This window comes from Kryptolebias marmoratus, linkage group LG18 (genome assembly GCF_001649575.2).
Source record: "Kryptolebias marmoratus isolate JLee-2015 linkage group LG18, ASM164957v2, whole genome shotgun sequence".
Classification (NCBI taxonomy): Eukaryota; Metazoa; Chordata; class Actinopteri; order Cyprinodontiformes; family Rivulidae; genus Kryptolebias; species Kryptolebias marmoratus.
In genome coordinates this window covers 81,925-98,154 of record NC_051447.1, presented here as the reverse complement: position 1 = coordinate 98,154, position 16,230 = coordinate 81,925, and positions in this window count along the sequence as shown.

The window sequence follows — 16,230 nt, the reverse complement described above, 5'->3', positions numbered from 1 at the left end:
AATCCACCACGAGTTCTTGTGTTTTTTCCATGTTAATCTGCAGACAGTTCTTCTTGCACCATTCCACAAAGTTCTGGATCAGTTCTCTGTACTCCCCATCATCTCCATCCTTAATGAGGCCGACAATAGCCGAGTCATCCGAGAACTTCTGCAAATGACAACTGGCAGAGCTGTACCTAAAGTCAGCAGTGTAGAGGGTGAAGAGGAAGGGGGCAAGGGCTGTTCCTTGTGGAGCCCCCGTGCTGCAGACAACCTTGTCTGACTGACAGCCCTGAGTCCTCACATATTGTGGTCGTTTTGTGAGGTAATCCAGGATCCAGGTGATCAGGTGATGATCCAGACCTGTGTGCTCCAGCTTGCCCTTTAATATCATGGGTGCTGCTGACGATTGACTCCCCAGTATTTGTATGGCAGTAATTGTTTCCTCTGTAAAATACCCATGCAACTGTACAGCAGTGCTGGAACTACTTGCTGCCCCTGGATCTTCCTCACGCTCCCCCCAAATTTTCTCAAATTCTTTCATGAAGGTGCTGCTGCTTCTGCTTTAAGCTGCTTCTTTCACTTAGGGGGCCTTTCCTGGTGGCTCTAAAGATTTTGATGCTCCATCAGCAGTAGTAGTCCTTAAAGTCATCTTCCAGCTCCTTGGCAAGTGCAACCTTCGCAAGCTTGGTAGAGTCTGCACTGGTGAAAAATCTGAAAAAATAAAATACATACAAGCTATTATTGTAGTATCTAAGGTGTGTATATTTATCTGTTTGAAGTGCTATTAAAGTTATATAATGTTTAATACAAAGAGTGAAAAATAACTTACAAAAACAAAGTTTTTCACCATACTGTTAATTTATTGAGCTAAACCTGCCCTATAATATGAATACAGTCTCACCTGTCTTTGTATCATGGTTCCAGCAGTGTAGAAAGTGCATACAGAGGTTCATCTTCCACGGTGCTAAAGTGCTTATCAACAGCTGCTAAGAGGGTCTTTTTCATTGTTTTTATTCAAGCATCAGCCTCGGTTTCCGTAGACAAGACATTTGAGAATGGTGATGCTTGGGATAACATCAGCGATAGAGGATGTGGCTGTGCTCACTTTACTTGTAAACTCCTCAAACAGTTCAAGACACGTCTTTATTTTCTCAAGCAAGGCCCACTGGTTTGCTGTGGGTATTGAGGGCAGCTCATGGTCAGCAGAATGTTGATCATGAGTGCTTGTTTCTGTTCAGTCAGACTTTCGACTATGTAGTAGGTGCTGTTCCACCTGGTTTTGACATCCTGCTGCAGGCGTTTAGGTTGCATGTTCATCGCGAGCTGGATATCTTGCAGCTGTGAATATACTCGAGGAGAATGTTTAAAGTGTCAAATGAAGAAACCTGTAATGGTATGTTATGATGTAGACCTATCAGCATAAACTCAATGGTGAAAAAATAAAATTTTCTAATGGGCTTCACATTGTAAATGGCTTTAGAAAAGTTAAATATTTTAATGTAAAATGTACATGAATCAATATTGATTCCTTAACTTTGATTTAATATAAAATCAACAGAAACGTACATGTAGATTACTATTTAGATGATGGTTGAATCAATATTGATTCCTAACATTGATTTAAATATAAAATAAAATAAAATGTGCAAGTAGATTTAAATTTAGATGATGGTTGAATAAACATTCATCAGTTATGGTTGAACACCTAACATCAGTTATGGTTGAACACCTAACATTGATTCAACATGCAAGTCACCAACCACTTTTTGTATAATTTAAATGTCAGGCTTCAAAATGGATTTGATATTTCTGCTTAACCATATTTCAGTGTTGATTCACTCATATTTTGCTATCTGGGATTCCTTTGGCACTATATCTATATAAGCTTAACTTGAGCAAAAGTTAACTTTTTCCCTTAAACAAGGCTGCGAATGAGTATCTGTTAGAGATCGTCTTTTAAGATTGTCAAGCAGTTTCCTCCATTAAGGAATTAACGTCACCCTTAAATTTAGGGATCTTTATGCGGCATATTTTGTTACCCTTTTGACTCTTACAAAGACAGATTTTGAATGCTGGTTGTTATGTTCTTTCTCGTAACTTAACTACAGTATATAAACTCAACGGAACCTTCAGTTGAACGTGACTTACTTTATTACACATTTTGCCGAATAACATAGGGAGATCAATGTGCTCATAAACCACACTTGGTGTTCATCCACAAAGAACACAAAATAGTACCAATGAATAATGTATTGCTTTTACTAAATACATAACAGTTCCTCCCATCCAGCTTTGATGAACCAAAATATATTCAGCTAAATGTCATAACCACATAAGAAATATGATACCTACTCAGAGGTTTACAACACAAAGGCAGGTTATTTACTTTTAAACATTTAAACTGCTTCCTTATAAGATGAACAGGTAATCTATATATTCAGTCTCTGAGGTGCTCTGCGATTTCTCTCAGGGTAACGTCTGCATGTTTGACCAGTCCATGGTGCTCTGTGTGGAAAGTTCAGCTGGTTGAGCACTGATGGTTTCGCATGAACCCTGAACCTCAGACGATGTAGCAAAAGTAAACTCTTCTGAATCTCGAGATGTAGATGTGTCCTCAGGTTGCGCTAGAACACACGTGTCAAACTCCATTCCTCGGGGGCCGCTCTCCTGCATGTTTTAGATGGGTCCTTGCTTTACAACACCTGCTTTAAATTAATGACTTCTGCTTCTGCTTCTGAAGAACTTGATGATTTGGTGAGAAGGTGATTAAACCATTTGAATCAGGTGTGTTGGAGCAGACTTTGGGGCGTACAGCATATGGTAAAGGACGTCCCTTGTGAAATCTGGGTTTTGCATCGTCTTCCAATATGATCTGTGCCTTAATATTTTTTAGAGTGCCAATTCCTTCTTTGAACACTGTAACCTGTTTTTAAAGTATCTGTTTCAGTCTTTCATCCACAGAATTTGTACTCTGGTCTGGTGCCAGTCTCATGAACTTTATTTCTTTCCAGTTGAGGCGGATCATGTCCAAATAATGGCACACCTACATTTTTCAGAACATAAAGTTCAAGGTTGCATTTATTTTTCTCATATTCCACTTTCACTTTTCCCAAGGGAGTTATTATTTTACCTGTGTATGTTTTTAGTTTCACTGAGTTTTTTTTTTTTTTTTTCAGATTGGGAATTTTTTCTCTGTAATTTTCATGAGATCTTTTTTTTTTTTTTTTTTTCAGATTGGGAATTTTTTCTCTGTAATTTTCATGAGATCAGTGAGAGGGCTGACCCAGTGTCCAGTTCCATCTTTAACTTAACCCCTTGTACTCTAGGTGTGAGCCATATTGCCCCCTTATATTTCTCCTTGTCTTGTATTGTGTACAGCTCAAGGCATGCCAAATCCTCCTGAGAAGAATTTGAGTCTGTCTCATTTACTTCATGCAGCTTCCTGTCTTTTTTCCACATTTTGTTTTTCTTTTTATACTGTTTTGATCTGCACATTTTTTATGTCTCTTTTTGTTGCATTGGGGACATTCTTTATCCTTAAACCAGCAATTAGCAGTGTCATGTGACAGGTTTGTAATTTATCATCACGCTGCGCATGCATTTTATTGACAGAACACAGCTCCGTGCATTTTCCCTGAAGCTCACCTGCATCTTTTGCTGCAGTCTCCATAGACATAGCGATTTCTAATGCACAATGCAACGTGAGATTATCCTTTGTGAGGAGTAATTTCTGTGTGCTTTCATTGTGCAGCCCCAAACAAGGCGGTCTCTCAGCGCATCAGACAACCCCTCCCCAAATTGACAGTGCTCAGACAGTCGCCGAAGCTCTGTGATGTACTCCGATGTGAACTCGGTTTTTAACTGATTTTGTTTATGAAATCTGAATCGTTCAGCTATGACCATTGGCTTCGGTTGGAAATGTTTTTGAAGAACCTCTGTGATCTCCCTGAAACTTTTGTCTGCTGGTTTGGCCAGTGAAATAAGGCTGTGTTCTGTTTCCAGTAATCCTTCTCTAAACAAATAATGGATAACCTAGTTTATCAACAAAGTCCTCACTGTCTGTCCCAGACTCTTTTTATTATTACTATTATTTATATTATTTATCTCCAAATCTGCCTCTGAGCTTCTGACTGCAGCTTCACCATCTCTGGGTCTAAACCAACCTGAAATCGGACGGAGGATGGGAGAGTTTTCTCGCAGAAACTCCTCTGTTTTGGCCCTTCTCGCTGTAACGCGCTGCAAATATGACAACAATTTTCAAAAAAAAAATGTATTGTGAATAATTTATCATAACTCTGGTATTCCTTGGCCTACCGAGAGAATTTAAAAACTGGTGTAAAGCTTGAAGTTTGGACTTTCGAGACAAATTAAGAGGGCGGATCTTTCCTGCTAGAGCGTTTTAAATCGGTCATATCATGTGACTTGGATGTGCCGGCGCGTCCATCGACTCAGAAGAGTTAAACTTATGTGGATTCTCCTGAGACTTTAGGAAGAGAGGCGCAGTGGAAGAAATGCTCTGGCTGCCGCGATTGTTGTGCGGAGTAGGACAGCTGTTATCCGCCGGAGATTTCAGGCTTTACAGCGCCTTCAGCTGCGGGACAGACGGCATAAACGTTGCAGGGTAAGCTAACGCTGTTGTTTATATTCCTACCGTTCGCTCTTTATGCTTGCATCTGGTCACACCCACGACCAATGAGTGAACAGGAGCTAAGCTTCCGTCACCCACGAAAGTAGGGCCGACCCGGCTGGCCCTACTCCGAAGCAGGGACCAAAAAAGCAGGACCGGCCTTGAAAAAATTTTGGTGGAAACGTGCACAAAGCAAGCCAAGTAGAGTGGAGCCAGGACCTTTAGAGCCGGTGGAAAAGGGGCATTAGAGAAAGCAGATGGTAATGTAGCAGCATAAATGTTACGCTGCCACTTTAAGGCCAATTCTGGCTCCTGCATATAAGCAGGTCTCCTCCTGTCACAAGGCTGTTTGCGTCGTGACGTCGTCTCCAGCTGCTTCTGTTTGTTAAACTGTGCTGGGTAAGCGTGGCTGTTTTATTGTTTGTCAGTTTTAATAGTAGCATTAATGCAACCTGGTCTTACCTGTTTAGCCTCCTTTGCTGCACCTCCAACATCTGGACCAATCTGTCTGTGTGTTTGTCTGCTGGCGGAAGGTAAGGGCTAGCGTGGCTTGGTAGCATCCATTCTATGTAAACAAAGCCTTTACCTAGCATTTTGTTACAGCTGCACCCCATAGAGGGAATTGTGGATCTCTTTATCTGGTAGTGCGGTAACTTACCAGGTCACAGGTAAGCAGCTGGTGTAAGTTATATTTTTCGTCAGCAGTTGTATTAATAATCTACTTTATTTTTAGCCTCCTGTGAGCCTCTGATCAGCATTACACCTGGAGTGATGCTCGCTGCTATTTTGCCTATAAAGAAAAGTTTTAAAGGACCGACCTGAACTTTCCCCTGCTGCCGGGAGCATTGATGGCACTCATGAATACTAGTGGGATAAAGTGTAATATTTTAGGGCTTTTGTATCGCTGTTTTACTCATATTGTTTTATTTGTTTCTTTTCTTTTAGGGACTGAGGTTTCTGTGGTGGCAGTGGTGACCCCTGGTGGTGGCGTCTTGTCTTGTGTGTTTTGTTGAAGCACCCTTCTTTTTCCTTGGTTTGGTGTGTTTTTGTAGTGTCCAGGGTGATCTCTTTCTTTTTCACTGGATGTTGCCCCTTCCCTCACTACTTCCCCCAATGGTATAAGCCCCAGTTCCCTTTTGAAATTTAAATATTTTATTACATTCCATTTTGTCAAAAAGGCATTCACTGTTTTAACCATTTATTTTTGGGTTGTTACTCATTTTAAAATAACATATTGAAGAAAATAAACACTGAGAAACATTTGACTGAGCTGTTTTCTTAGATGACCTATACAATCACTCATGAAATCCGTGACACGTGCATGGGTGTGTAAGTGCCAACTAGTGGCCTAGCATGGAAGCTACTGCGGGTTCAATGAGCACAGCAAGATTCAACGTGTCATTTTTTTCCAATCAACATCTGAAAAACCTTTAATGTTTCCAAGAGATCGGCCACATGTAAACAGGGCCTGATGAAGTCACCACTCCTATTCATGGGTACCCAGTGGAGATTGTGCAAAATTTCAATTACCTTGAAACAGTCACTGGAAATTGCTCAGGTTCTCCTCTAACACAGAAAATACTAAAAAATGCCATCAGTGCCAGTTTTTACTTAGGAAGTTGAAATCATTTAGGACTAACAAGGCCATTCTCACTCATTTTTATTATGCCTTACTCAAAAATGTAATAACTTTCCCTTTTATTTGCTTGTTATATTTGATTACTCTGCAAAACAGAAATCGTTTGATGAACATTGTCAAAGTCTGCTCAAAAATCATTGGACAGCCAATCGGCTCTGTTACGGCTGTATGCGGTTAGCAGACTCACAGCTTGGAGGATCTTACAAGCTCCCATCCATATCCTGTTTTCAAAGTTTGAGTGGCTCACCTCAGGACACAGATTTTGCAGTCTAAACTGCAGGACATAAAGGAGGAAGACAACCTTTCTCAGGACAATCCAGCTTTAAAACACCAAGCACTGACACACTGGCCAATGTAAAGGCACAGTTTTATTACCTTATACTTTGTAACTTATTTATGTACATTTTAACATATTTTTACTCTGAATGCTGCACGTTGTTGTGAGTGCTCTTAATTTGTCTGTTGTGTTTTTTTATTGTTAATGACGTTGTTGCCCATTGTGCTTTTATTATGAGTGTTCTATGCCTTGTGTTTTCACTGCGAGTATTGTTCATGTTCATCAGGTTGCACTGTGAGTCTGTTCATATCTATTGAGTAGTTACAGCTACTTTTGATGTTCCATTTGAAAGTGCCCCATGAAGAAAAATAAAGTCATTTGATTTAAATTTATTTTAATTTAACTAAGTTATTTGGAGACACACCCCTGTGGATGCTTTTAAGGCACATGTCAAACACAGTTTTTTGTGTGAAAAATAAAATTAAAAACAAAATCAGCCAAGATATCAGGAAGACACCTGTCGACCTCCACAACTCTTGTTCATCCTTGAGTACAATTTCCAAATGCTGAAGGTGCTGCATTTATCTGTTCAAACAATTATATGCAAGTATAAACTCTCTGGGAATGTCCTGCCATCATATCACTCAGGAAGGAGACAGGTGATCATCCCCAGATGATCTTGTTTTTGTCCCTAATGTACTAATCAACCTCAAAACAAAAGCAAAAGATCTTGGGAAGATGTTTGCTGCAGCTGCTCAGAAAGTGTCATCCAAGTTTTACGAGTTCTGTACCAAGATGGACTAGCCATCACATAGACCTGATCTCAATAATATAGAAAATCTGTAGACAGAGGTGAAAAGAAGTGTGAGAAAGGTGACCTATAAACCTGACTCAGTTACACGCTTTCTGTCAGGAGGAATGGGACAAAGATTCAAGAAACTATTGTGAGAAGCTTGTGACAGGAAACCCAAAACCTTTGACTCAATTCATACAGGTTAAAGGCAATGCTATTTTGTGACTTTTAAGAAAGTAATTTTTTTGTTGTTGTTGTTTTGGACATTCAACAAATAGGATTACCAAAATTATTTCTAACTTACTTAAAGCAGGAAAGGTTTACTCTAATTTAATGTCAGACAATGAGAACAAATGGTTGTCCTTTTATACAGTGTATGAAACATATCTGGTTTCAAGTGTACATACAAACAGAACCAAAAATGACCAGATATAAAATTGGTTAGCATTACAGTTGCCCTACAATTTTCTCATAGTTTGCTATAAAGCCAACAAAATTGTCAAACTCATTTGCTTATATTTGTGATTACTGCTATCATGTATTGACTTGTTTAGCTTTAGTCCAGTTGTATTTCCTCTTAATGCAATGCTGAAACAGCAGTTGAACATGACAAGGCAGTTATCAACCTCTGACAACCCCCTCCAGTCTACTAGGTGTCTCTGTTGTTTTCTTCTCTTTCAAGGAGCAGGTGGATGGTTTGGCTGCCTAATTGAGGACACCTGGGCTGGTGTTAAAAGGCTGGCTTCCAGCCAGTTACTGTCCTGGGGTAAACCTTCAGGGACATAATTATGGTCATCCAACTAAGGTTGTGCTGCAGGACTGTTGGGAACATCATAAGTCTAATTGTAATAGTTTTGGATGGATTGGGGACATACAAGCTCAAAATTTCGGTTTGACTCAGTTCCAGTATAGTTTTACGGTTCCACAATCACCAATTCCACCATGGTTATTTATCACACCAGAAGTTGATCTGCAGTTGGGGAAATTTCTTAAAAAGGGAAAGACTCCAGAATGAGTTATAGTCAATAATTATTTTGAAAGATTTAAAGATAGTCTAATTATATATACAGATGGGTCTAAATATCCAAATATTGGTAGGAGCAGCTGTGAATATTTCACACCATAAAGTCTTGATTAAAAGGAGAACAACAGATCATCTAGCAGTTGAATTATTTGCCATTATATTAGCTTTAGAATGGTTGCTTGATGATAATATTGGGGAAGAAAGTAAATATATAATTGCATCAGATAGTCAAGCTGCATTGTTAAGATTAGATTTATTATTAAGTATATATCACTTATTAGTTCAGCTACATAATAAGAAATGTTTTGCTCGAACTGTCTGGATTCCTGCACATGTAGGAATAGAAGGAAATTAAGTAGTAGATATATTAGCTAATCAGGCCCTGAAATCAGATATTATTTACTTAAGTACTCCTTTAAGCAAAATGGAGGGGAAATCTATTATTCAAAATAAAATCCTTAAGGTTTGGCAGGAACAATGGGATAATCATGATAATGGCAGACATTTATATAAAATTCAAAAGTTTGTGGGGGGTAATAGTTGTATGAATGGAAGGCGGAGAGAAGAGGTAATTACATCTCGACTTAGAACTGGTCATATCGGACTTAATAGTTCTCTTTTTCGGATAGGGAGACATGATACTGAGACTTGTAATTATTATAATCAGATGGAAACAGTGGAACATGTCTTGTTAGAATGTAATAAGTAATCAGAGGAACATCAGCATTTAAAGTCTATTCTAAATAGAGAGAAAATAGGATTTTCTATGATAAATCTTTTAGGAAATAAATCAAATTGTTAGAATTCAATTAATTAGATTTTGAAAAAAACACTGGGTTATTTAATCATATTTAAAGTATATATGTATGTGTGTGTATGCATGTGCATATATATATATATATATATGTATGTGAGTGTGTGTGGATGTGTATTTGCACATTCATGCACACCATTGAGAAGTGTTTTATTAAATTCCCTCTGAGATCATTGATGACCACACTCCAGTCTGGTGTCCATCCGCCAATAAAACACAAAAGAAGAATAAGAAGTTTCACATAGATCTGCTCAATTGTCTCTTATTTTTTGTCACAGCCTTTGAGTTGGGCGTGAAAAATGGGGGCTTGTCAGTTTGAAATCAGATTATTGGAGATCAGCTGTCGGGTTTGTGTGAGTTTTGAGTTGTGAATTCTGTTTTATTGGGAGACGATGGTGAGTGTGTTTAGTTCTGTGAGCATAACAGCTGAACAGGGTTTAGCAGTGCGCATGCGCAGTGAAAAAGTGCGGGAAGCTTCCAGAAACCTTTTGAACTTGCACATTGCAAGAAGCAGATCTTCTCTAAAGGTGAGTGACTTTGATATTCACTAAAGCTTAGTTTTTTCAAATAAAAGATTATGCATAAAAGTAAACTAATGTTAGTGTTAGCATTGGCTTATGGTGACAACATTAGCTAAAAATGCCATGTTTTTTACCTGAGAGCCTATAATTTTTTTGTCCATGACAAGAGCTCTGAGCATTAATTATGCAGCACATTCCCGAAAGAGACGACTATTTTTATGGGCTATTTACCGATAGGATTCGAGTCTGTTAGTGAGAGCTGTTCTGTGTTTTTTTACAATTATGCTTGCTCTGCACATGTAGCATAGAAGAAAACATATAACGTGGGTGGCACAGTGGAATAGTGGTTAGAGCTGTTGCCTCCCAGCAAGAAGGTTGCAGGATCACTTCCCAGCCTGGGGCCTTTCTGGGTGGAGTTTGCATGTTCTCCCTGTGCACACATGGGTTTACTCTGGGTACTCCGGTTTCCTCCCACAGACCAAAAACATGCATGTTAGGTTAATTGATGACTCTAAAATTGTCCCTAGGTGTGAGTGAGAGTGTGTCTACATGGGGCCCTGTGATGGACTTGCGACCTGTCCAGGATGTCCCCCGCCTCTCACACAGTGACTGCTGGGGATAGGCACCAGCTCCCCGCGACCGGGAATGGAGAAGTGGTTAAAGAAAATGGATGGATGAAACACATTCCCAAAAATCCCTCAATTGTTATTTATTATGTCTTTATTTTCGTAATGTTATTGTTTTTTGCCTTTATCTTCCAGGTATTGATTTTTGTGTCCGTCGCCGGTGACGTCACTTCCCCCTCCCCGTTCCGGTAAAGGCTGTTAATGGAGGAAGGTGAGTTTCTCACGGAGCTCGCGTTAATTTAATTCTTGAAAGTTGTTGTAGAGAACGAAATGTTGTGAAATCTTTCAACTAACATGTTGGTAAAATTTTTATTTTGGTTTCTATATATAGTTTGGCGGAGAATTGAATGTTTGTGTCGATCTTTAGCCGTTACTGTTGCAGCATGTTTGTGTGCTAGCCGTCTCTGCTATTCCAGCGCTGCACGGCATTTTTTCTTTTTGGTTTGTTTGTTTTTGTCTTCCATGTGGTTTCTTTGTTATGGGCAAGTGAGCAGAGGTAGGCTAGATATTTTTCTTGTTGCTGAACTCTCTTTGTTTCTTGTAACTTGTTGCTCCTTGGTTAATGTTCATTGTTGTGTTGTGCACTAGTGTGTTGTCCTAGTTGTTATATTTATTGGGGCAGAAGAGGATTTTTGTTTTTGTCAAAGCAACTCAAGTCCACATTTTTCTTTTATTTGTCACATTTTCCTTTTTATATTGTTTCTATATAACATGACTATTTGTTATAAATTTATGATCCCATATGATGTCTAAAATTAAAAAAAAGAGACAATGCCAGTTGTGGGTGCACTTGGATTAAAATAAGAGCTAGTAAAAGCACAACCCCATGCTGTTATATCCACGCAATTAAAGCCACGTTTGTAACAGATTTTTTTTCCCTTGTAGATTGAAGACAGACTATCAATACTGATGCAGTGGACATGTAAGTTTTGCCGCTTCACTTGTGAAAAGAGAGGGCAGCTGCTCAAACATTACAGACTGAAACATGGAGGCTACACAAGAGCATTACCATTACCATGTCTTCATAAACTGTGCCCCTGCACATTTAAGTCCTTTAATGCACTGAAGGTACATTTATCAAGAACGCACCCACTGATCAATGATCATCCTATTGATCCCAGAAAAGATGTGTTCCAGTGTCAACTTTGTGATTTCAAAGAGCCATGTACAGAACAAGAGTTTTTTTTCACATTTACGAAAACATATCCGAATGTCCTAGAAAGTTCAATGCCCCTACCAGGATTGTGACTTTCAAACCAGTGTATATTCAACATTTAATGCCCACAAAAGCAAGAACCACGATGGCAGACAGATGCATAGCCAGCTGCAGTTCAAGCCAGAGATTTTAACACAATCAGAAAGCTCGTTTGAAGTTGCAAGTACTGAAATAGAAGGTTGTATTTAAGATGAAACTGATTTTAATAAAGATGAGTTGGTTACAGATAACACTGATGACCTGGAATGTCAGCTTGAGCACAACTTGGCAGGCCTCTTCCTCAGAATGCGAACTGTGCTTAATATATCTGAAAGTGCTGTTCAAGATTTAATACAGCAAATACGACAGATAATGGACCTTTCAAAATTTTTGTTTTTTTCTGCTATTCAAAGAATACTCCTGAGCTATTATCCTGATGAAGATGTGTTCATAGTAAAAGAAATAGTAAATGCAATCACAGAGAGCAATGCTTTTCTGAAACATACACAGGTTGGAGGTTCACTATCCACTTCCTGCAAAAGAGCATCATACACAATACAAGAATTTAAAATTGTGGAACCAGTTGAGTTTGTTGTGAAGAAAGACAAGCAGTCAGTTGTCTACATACCTGTTCTGAAAATGCTCCAAGCCTTGTTAAACAAAGAAGAAAACTTGGATGAGGCTCTCTTTATTTAATTTCCCTTTGGGATTAATAAAGTATTTTTGAATTTGAATTGAATTGAAGTGAAAGTTAATAGTGGTGATAGGCAAGGAGACAACACATTCAGGGATGGTTCTTCTTTCAAAGAAAATCCTTTATTGGTGGAAGGAGATTTTACCATTGTTTTTGGGTCTCTACATAGATGACTTTGAAGTTGCAAATCCACTTGGAACTTTAAAAAAGAAGCACAAAATATGTGCAGTGTATTGGGTACTTCTAAATCTTCCACCAAGATATCACTCCTCTCTCAACTTCATACAGCTGGCTCTTCTTTGTAAGACAAATACTGTCAGAGCATGTGGGTACTCTGAAGTTCTTCAGCCACTCCATGATCTGGTGCTTCTTGAAACACATGGTGTATATGTGGAGAAACTGGGATCAAGTGTAAGAGGAACTGTTTTGCATATTGCAGCAGATAATTTGGCGGCTCATTCATTAGGAGGATCCCATGAAAGTTTTTTCTCTGACAAGATTTGCCGCTTTTGCATGGCTACTGTAGTATCAGGCTATCTATGGGTAGGAACCTTTGTGTTGTACCGTGTTGGGAGGGGGACGTTGAATAAAGGAGGACCGGCTAAAATGGAGTTGGCTCGCGTGTGCTTCTGTGCAGCCTCAAGAGATTAGTAAATATACCTATCGGAGAACAGAACAAGGCAGCAAATACAAGATAAAGAAGTTGGTTCAGGTCATTTCCGCTTGAGAACAAAACAGGAACATGACCAACAGGTTTTGGAGGTTCAGCAAGATTCCAATATGGCAAAGGAATATGGTGTGAAAAGCACATGTCCTTTCAGTGAACAGTTGGTACATTTTCATGTTGTTGGGGGGTTTCCCCCTGATATTCTCCATGATTTGCTTGAAAGTATTGTTCTTTTTGAGTTGTGCATTTGCATTCAGGATTTCATAAAAAGGAATTTCCTTACACTTGAACTGCTCAATAGTGCCATTAAGGATTTTCCCTACACACATTCAGACAAGACCAACAAACCTCAGACAATATCAAAAATATTTTAAGCAAGAGGGACCATTGGAGGAAATGGTCATGAAAACTGGACCCTGATCAGACTGATTCCCCTGTTGTTTGGCCATTATATCCCAGAGGGAGATGAAATGTGGGAAGTTTTATTGTGCCTGAAAGATGTGGTTGAGTTCGTCATGTCTTTAAGGTTTACTGAGGAGTCACTCCAGTATCTGGATTTCAAGGTGTCAAAGCATAGGTCTTTGCTTCAAAAGGCATTCCCTCAGTACAGGCTCCGTCCAAAACACCATTATTATTCATCGTCGCTCTTCACCACCATTGCCGCTTTGTTTAAAAGCCTCGTTTGGACCCGCAATGAATTATGGGATATGGTGAGCTAGCAGCCGCCCGCTAGCAGCCGCCGCTAGCACTAGGTGCTGGGTACCCAGGAGCACGCGGAGAACGACGGTGCGTCCGCCGGCGGCAGTGCGCGGAGGATCACGTCGAGGGGCGCCACGCGCACGGCCACTCTCAGTCTGCGCCCCAACCTCGGAACCTCAGCCTCTCTGCGGAGCAGCGGCCCCCGCCCGGCTGACAATTTTTTTTGCTATGTTACACTTTAAGTGACACAACATGATTTTTTTACAACATTTTTAGGCGAGAATGTGGCTTTGAAAGTCTCAAATATCTGCTCGGTTCATCAGTACATGACCTTATTACAATATTGTTTTGACCCTTTCGGACATGCCTGCTCTAGCTGTCAGCTGGCCAAGCATTTCACGTTCGGTACACAGTGAGAGAACGCCTGACTCCCGGCACATTGTTATAAAAACTCCCGCTAGCTTTCCCAATGAGTGGAAGATAAACACCGATATTATGTAATATCTAACTGTAAAATGTTTAGTTTACTAAAGTATTTCAGCAAACTTCAGCCTAGTAGTGTCAAGCTTTTATTTTGGTACTTCCTGTTTCAGGTATTAAACATTTGCATATTAGCTAAACATTTAGTTCCAACATTTAGATTTAGATATAACATATAACATTTAGATATAACATATAACATTTAGATTTAACATATAATATTTAGATTTAACATTTAGCATTTAGATTTATATTTAGCATTTAGCTGTAACAATTACATGTAACTAGCTAAATGTTGTAAAAGGTGACATCAGAAAATCAACACTACATTTTTAAACAGTGTTTGAAGCTAAATGTGACAAAATTTAGGCATGAATTTTTAGCAGAAGCTAAATGTGACAAAATTTAGGCATGAATTTTGAGCACAAGCTCCTTTACAAACGGCGCCCCATAGAGAGAAGGGTAAGCATGCCCTCTGATTTTGTTTAAGGGGAAGGAAATTCTTTAAGTTCTTTAGTTACATCTTGTTCAGTTGGAGGTTCACACATGCACATGAGTCTTCTTCACACACTCATTTACTAATTGCTACTCAAAACCATCCAGTTAAGTCTTGTATCACATTTCTTTTGGGTAAGAAATTTGTATTGCTGATGGATGGATGATTGAGACTGGAGAAAATGCAGTTGGTTGTTGAAATAATGAATGATTGAGCAACAGTCTTTGGCATTACTATTCAAATCAGCTGACAGCAGGTCAGGAACCATCAAGATTCTAATCAGTCTTAGCCAGACAATAAATAAGTGCTTTCAACAAGTGGAACAATTACTTTATACCATTAATTGTGGAAAAAATGTGAATCTGTTTCTTCAGAAGATGCTTTTGCTTACTTCTATTGTTTTCCCTTTTTGTAGACCAATGATGTTATTGCCATGAGGACTGCTGTCCTGCGATGTCTCTCAGTTTTTCTCGGGGATGATGGAAGAAAGTTCTACAATGTCTGTTTTGTATGTATTGGAATTTGATTTGTTAAAGGCTGTGCACTAGGAAATGAAGATTTTCAACTCATTCTTTTTTTAATGTTTACTTTTCTTAATATCCACAGGATTCAGATGCCATGGTAGATTTCAACCAGGTTCCTGTGGGGTTATTGACTGTTATTCCTGAAGTCAGTCTGCAGCCAGGTCCAAATGCTTTACACCTTGAACCATCCAGCATTGGTATCATTCTGGAAGGTACAATTGTCATGGATGGCATTGAAAGCCATAATCAAGCTGTTTGCATTAAATTTGGACTGATTTATGCCCTTCATCTCGACTATCCAAAATGCCTGAAAAACACCTTTGACTTCATTCAGAGGGTAATGCTCAGTTTAGGTGTAGGTAACCTCAGGCCAAAACTTCAGAGCTTAAAAAATGCACTTTTGCAGTAGAGGCTCACAGCTGCTCACAACCACAGATCACAGTTCAGAAATGTTTGAAGCATAGACACTTAATGGGAATGTTTGTTGATAACCAATGGAAAGTCATGGTTACATTCAGATTATTTTTGGTGCATGTATTATTTAACTTCGTACAGGAAGGTTTATGTGCATTTTTTTGTTTTGTATTATGTTAAAATATATGGGGTATTTTTATTTATAACTACTGAAACTAACTTGGACAGTTATTTTTGAAATTTTTTTATATTTGTGACATTACCCCAAATTGTATATTTTGACAGTTTTTATTTTTTTCTAAATGTTTACTTAGAACTACTTTTGATTTTTTCAGATAAGTGTTATGATGTTAAAGTGCCTACAGTTCAAAATAAACTTATTTCATTTGCTGCTTATTCAGCCTGTAAGTTGACTTAACCCTCACACTATCCTAGAGGGGTCGTGGTGACCCTGGCTGTTTTTGCACTTGAATTTTTCCTCTTTTCTGTCGTCATCAAGCACAAACCGTGCCCCAAGTGAGCAGAGCACCGAAGCTCGCACAGGGCACAGTTTGCGCTTGATGACGACAGAAAAGACAGCCAGGGTCACCACAACCTCTCTCGGACAGTGCAAGGGTTGTCCATCCATCCATCCATTCTCTTCCGCTTATCCGGGGTCGGGTCGCGGGGGCAGCAGCCTAAGCAGGGAGACCCAGACTTCCCTCTCCCCAGCCACTTGGGCCAGCTCCTCCGGGGGAATCCCAAGGCGTTCCCAGGCC